The sequence below is a fragment of the Solanum stenotomum genome, unplaced genomic scaffold (genome assembly GCF_019186545.1).
Source record: "Solanum stenotomum isolate F172 unplaced genomic scaffold, ASM1918654v1 scaffold33038, whole genome shotgun sequence".
Taxonomy (NCBI): domain Eukaryota; kingdom Viridiplantae; phylum Streptophyta; class Magnoliopsida; order Solanales; family Solanaceae; genus Solanum; species Solanum stenotomum.
The window spans coordinates 1-5,493 of record NW_026032230.1 but is presented as its reverse complement, the minus strand read 5'-3'; the positions used below and the strand labels follow the sequence as shown (position 1 = coordinate 5,493).

The 5,493-nt window shown below is 30.6% G+C and overlaps 1 long non-coding RNA gene across 1 annotated transcript; it reads right to left on the bottom strand.

Moving 5' to 3' along the window:
- Positions 1 to 960: 960 nt before the first annotated feature.
- LOC125852223 (uncharacterized) lies at positions 961 to 5,247 on the bottom strand. Its single transcript, XR_007444985.1, has 4 exons — positions 5,087 to 5,247; positions 3,865 to 3,979; positions 2,229 to 2,373; positions 961 to 1,242 (listed from the first exon to the last, which is right to left on the bottom strand). It is a non-coding gene; the product is annotated as an uncharacterized LOC125852223 (long non-coding RNA).
- Between the last annotated feature and the right edge of the window lie 246 nt (positions 5,248 to 5,493).

The window sequence follows — 5,493 nt, the reverse complement described above, 5'->3', positions numbered from 1 at the left end:
TTTTTACGTCATTGTCAAATAATAAATGTCATTTCCTCTAAACCCATTTTATGTGTCACACATAGAATTTTGGAAGTCAAATGATTTTTTTATATTAATTTTAAATATTTAAACTTATTAATTATTGTGATTTAAAGAATTATTACTGTAATTTTCAAATATATAATAGGCTAAAAAAGAAATGTAAGACAAAATTAAAAGGAAAAAAATGCAGAATTAATGGTCAATTAATGTGATGCAAATGAAATTTGAAGAGGCAGCTAATTGTTGTATATATTATTTTTTTTAAATTAAGTTGTTAATTATTATGACTTATAGTACTATTGTGCTTTTAACATCATTTTTATAAATAACATATGTTTCTTCTTTTATCTTAATTCATGTGGCACAATAGAATTTAGAAAGTTACTCATTTTTATATGATTTTTCAATATTTGAATTCAATAATTACAATAATTGTAGTACTTTTTATATAAACTTTAAATAATAAATGTTATTTCTTCTATCCTAATTTATGTGACATTAATAGAATTTTGAGTGCGATAATTTTTTAATACTATTTTTAAACATTAGTAATGAACAAGCAGTAGATTTTTCAAGAGTCAATATTTTGTTACACAGGGCCCAATATATGTTAATTTTTGTGTCTTAATTTATGTTATATCACGTAAACCAATATTATACATTCGCATACGCATTTTCCGACACAGCAATATCGCACTTACTATCATGGTTGTTGTTGAAGTTAAAGATATATTTATTTGACATATCTAACACCAAACCTTCAATGAAGAAGAAGATCATGTGGTATGTCAGCTTTGAGAGCGTAAAATCTTGCAATAACATTACTTGGTAAAAGAAGGTAGGGCTTTAACTTTTAAATTATACCAGTCATAGTAGAAATCTAAGTTGTGCCCATATGATGTTATTGATCAATATACACATCATTAGAATTTAGGAGAAAGAATCCATCTCACAATCATTGGTATTTCAAGAATAAAATGACCTTCTAAAATAATTTATCAAAGTAATTCCGAGAGAATTTTTTTATTAACATGATGATTGTCATTTAGCTCAAACCAATAGCCCCCTAAAAAGGCAACAACCGTGACAAATAGATATAAAAATTACATAGCATAGCAAATAATTAAAAAAAAGATTTTATCAAGTATATCGAACCTTTGTGATCCTTGAAGAATGACACAACTCTTTCTAAGAGCTACACAATCCAAGGCCTTCCATCTGCATATATCACATGAACACTTTAATAATTATAATAGACATAAGAGATAAACATAAGAAATTGAAGGATCAAATATAGACAAATCAAATCTCCCTTAACTGAAGCATATGCTTCAGCGGAAAACTCCCAAAAAGAGACCATAACTTTTTTATGATGGGAAAGGTTTAAGACTTTACGACTTCATAAGCATGCTAACTAAATCCTCTCTAAATTTGTTTCTTAACTGATAATCATTTCACGATTCAAAATGACTTGTGGATACAAATCATACAATCAAGAATGATGATACAATTAAGCTAAGGACAACATTGAAAAGTAATAAGACAGTAATGGAAGAGTAAGAAGCTAAGAAAAGGAAGAAAGGAAAAGGAAAAGAGTAAGAAACAAGCGATGCTCTATTTAGCTAAACAATTCTCTGCTTCAATTCAACAAGGACAAATACAATACTTAAATAGTCCAACATTCTTGCTGGACAGTACAAAACATAAGTGGCCAGCAATTGGACCTAAAGTATCCAATCCTCAAACATATCGGGCAATTTTGATAATAATAGAAATAACTTTAAAACCTATTGGACTAAACTGAGCAACATGAAACTATTCTTCTTAAATAAAACCTAACCAACTTAACGGCTAGGTGCAACCCTTCCAACGCACAGTACACACTCTGCCTAAGCTTCTGCATCCATTCTTGCATCAAATGACCATATATTTACTATTTACCATCACTTTCTTCTTATATTAGGCAGTGATTGCAATCACAATGGCACAAGAGGTAAGATATAGCTAAAAGGGAAGCAGTAAGTTCGACGTTAAATTACAACAATTTTTCATTATGTTACATTCTTTTGAACTTAATCTTTACTAAAAATTAGTAGAAAACGTATATAAGAATTTAAGTAGGTAAACAAACTCAAAGATATAAGAAAAAAAATAGTTGAAGTAAACAATATAGCCTCAAAATAATCAATATTTAATTCACTAACCATATTGACATAAAATTACTACAAGGAATGGTCTTGAAAAATTGGCTCCGAGGTTAACGATTCTCTTTTTGTAGTACCCTTGCCTTCCGCAATGGTTCACAAGAGGAGTGCAGAATCTCAATTCTCCATTTGGTCTCTGTCAAAACTATAAAAAAAAATTGATTTTACTGTCCCATGTGTTCTGTACCTAAATGATTTTCTTCCATAAAACTTCAAAGCTAGATATAATATAATTTAAAATTTGATAAAATTCAAATGATTTTAAAGTGTGGTGCAACTGGAAAATCTATGAACAAAACAAGTAAAAATATGATGTTCAACATGGAGATCTCAGATCAGCATAAAATTAAGAGTGACTAACACTTGGTATTTCAAATCCAGGGTGAGGAATATATAAAAGCAACTCTATAAAACATGTAGATACGACATCGGAGGACTGAAGAATGAAAATCTCCAAGGAAAAAGTTTTTAAAACTCATATGAAGAGATAAATGAAACATCGAAACAGGAAAAGAATAGCGAGTAGCAAAAGAAGACAGACTCTTGGAACATTTTCCTAACAACATGATCTTGTTGACTCTCTCGTCAAATATTTTTTATGACCAGAATATTTTCAAGATAATGGATTTATCACTGTTGTTCTTCACTTAAATGTAAAATTTGGTCTAACAGTCAAGTTTCAAACTTGTGATACAGCTAGCACATCTTTGTGTTCCACATAGCACAACATTTACTGTTAAACCAAACCCCTAGAACATGAGGATTCTTTTGGCGTTCACCAACTGCTTATTAAAATTTAATAAAATTCATAGATACTCTTTTTTATAGCTCAACTAATTCAGTGAAGGACAAACAATCCCTTGGTCCCAAATAACAAAGTAACTTCTACTTTACAGGTCAAGAAAAACACTGGCAGATATTAGACAATAATTTATTCAGGTCACATGGTAAGACTTTCTCCTACATGCCAATTGTGTTTGAAAACATAGGGTACAGTAGATGTCGTGCTTATTCCACACAACTTAAGCTGGCCATTTATAATTGTGGCGGACAATTGTTTTTGAGAAAAAAATACTATGCCACATCTTATAGTTATGTTTTCCTATTCAATATTTTAGCTTTTACTTCCTTTAATCTTATTCTTTTTGCTTCCCAAGAATCAAAACAATGGACAATAGAACCATTTGGAATAGATTGATATGGTACTTTCCAAATGTTCAACTTCTATTTCTCAAATAGGACTTCATCTGTGACATATTTAAACAATTGTTTAAAGCCTAAATAGCTTAAACTGTAAATGGACCTCTGTGAACTTCTAAAATATTGTTTAGTCATGGCTAGTAGCCCTGTTGATCCTATACATATGATTTGCCATAATGAAATTGCAATATCTAAATAGTGATGGGACAGGAGTCACCTCTAAAATTTAGTGGTAAATGTGATGACTTCTATAGCAGTTCATATGATATACCAGTAATTCAAATCCGAAAGTGAAGTCAAAGGTTTCAATCCTCAAAGTTTCACAAGAATATAGATTTAAGTCATCATCTTAATGAAAATTTGAATATATAACACAAATATCATAAGAGGAATAAAGAAAAAAATTATACTTAAAAGGAACAAGGAAAAAAAGTACCTTGCTATTGTTTTTCAGAAAATATGACAGAATACACCTGGATCCAATTCTATATACTTCTCAGTTCACAATCATAAGGATTACAAGTTTTAAGTGTTTGTTGAATCGACAACGCCTACAAAGAGAGCAAAAATCAACTGTTAAGAGAAGCTGAAAATGGCAAGGAAACTGTATGTAAAGTATATGCTTCTCTGCTTTCAACTTAATTGGCAGAAAGGAAAAGTTAGATTGGAACTTTCTGTCAACAATGACATTAAAAATAACAAGGAAATCGTATCAAATCTACAAAGAAATTTTCTTCAAGCCAAATTTTATTTTTTTTCCGTCTCTTCATAGGTAGATAAATTTCATCATGGAACAACAACACTCAAAGAAATTCAACAGTGAAATTGAAAAATGAAAATTGTAAGAAATATAAGTATAGATAGAGTAAAAATATTCTTCAAAGTGAATAAGAAGAATTGAAGGCTATTATTCTTTTCTTTTTTTTGGGTTAAAATTGGGGGTAGAGGTAGTGGTAGGGGTAGGGGTAGGGAAAGGGAAAATGCGAAGGGGATTACAATGTGGAGAATCAAACCGTCACCAACAAGGCGGAGTTCAGGTAGTCAACAAAAACCAACTGAGCTACTAAGCTTCTACAAATTGAAGGGCTATTCTGCTTCAGCAAGAGCCGATATCTCTGCTTTGAAGAAGGAGGATGTTTTAAGGTCACGTGAGTGCGCAAGGTTAAAAGAAATTTAATGAATGAGAAACGATTTTTTGCCCGTGGATTCATTTATTATGCAACTCACATTAACATACAAATTGGTAGTAAAATTGAGAATTTTGAATTGGAGCTTTTATTTAGAAAAATAATGGCCAAAAGAGTTACTATCTACATGATTTGGCAGACCTCTCCAATTCATTATATTTATTAGACAACAATCAAGATAGATGAAGCTCAAATGACACTTCTAAGAACAGAACAATCTCCGCTAGATCGACAATTTCTTCTTGGGAATCATTATTTTATTAGCCAAGAATTAATATAGGTTATGGATTCTTCTCAGGAACAATAACTTATGTCACAATTTGGCACACAAAATAACAGGGCATCAAAGTTATACTTTTTGAAACAATCTTCTTTATTAAATTTATTGACTTAAAAATAAATAGCAATAGATGAGATAATCAAAAAACCTTTTATCACCCCCACAAAGTACAAAAAGACTTGTACAATTACCAAATGAAGCTTTAATAGTACAGTTGATTTAGCTCGTAACCCATAAGCTTTGCACCATCATCAGGAGAAGAAGAGATTTGAAGAAGATGAATGAGCACTTTGTCTCTTGGGTCTTAGCAATTGTAAATTATATATGCAAGCAGAGGAAAGAGATCTAGAAGGATCTGGAATGGAAAGCAAAAGAAAGCTTGATTTGCTAAAATATCAATCATGCATAATTACCATTTTACCCTTGCATAATAACATAATTGCTAATTTGCCATTGGTCGTCCGGTCGTCTTCACATTTCTATAAAATATACTAGATGGTTCTTGCCCGTGCTATGCACGGGCCCAACATTTTAAATTCTATATAATTTTATTTGTTTAAATCTTTCTTCAAAATATGATTGAGATCTGAAATAGTAA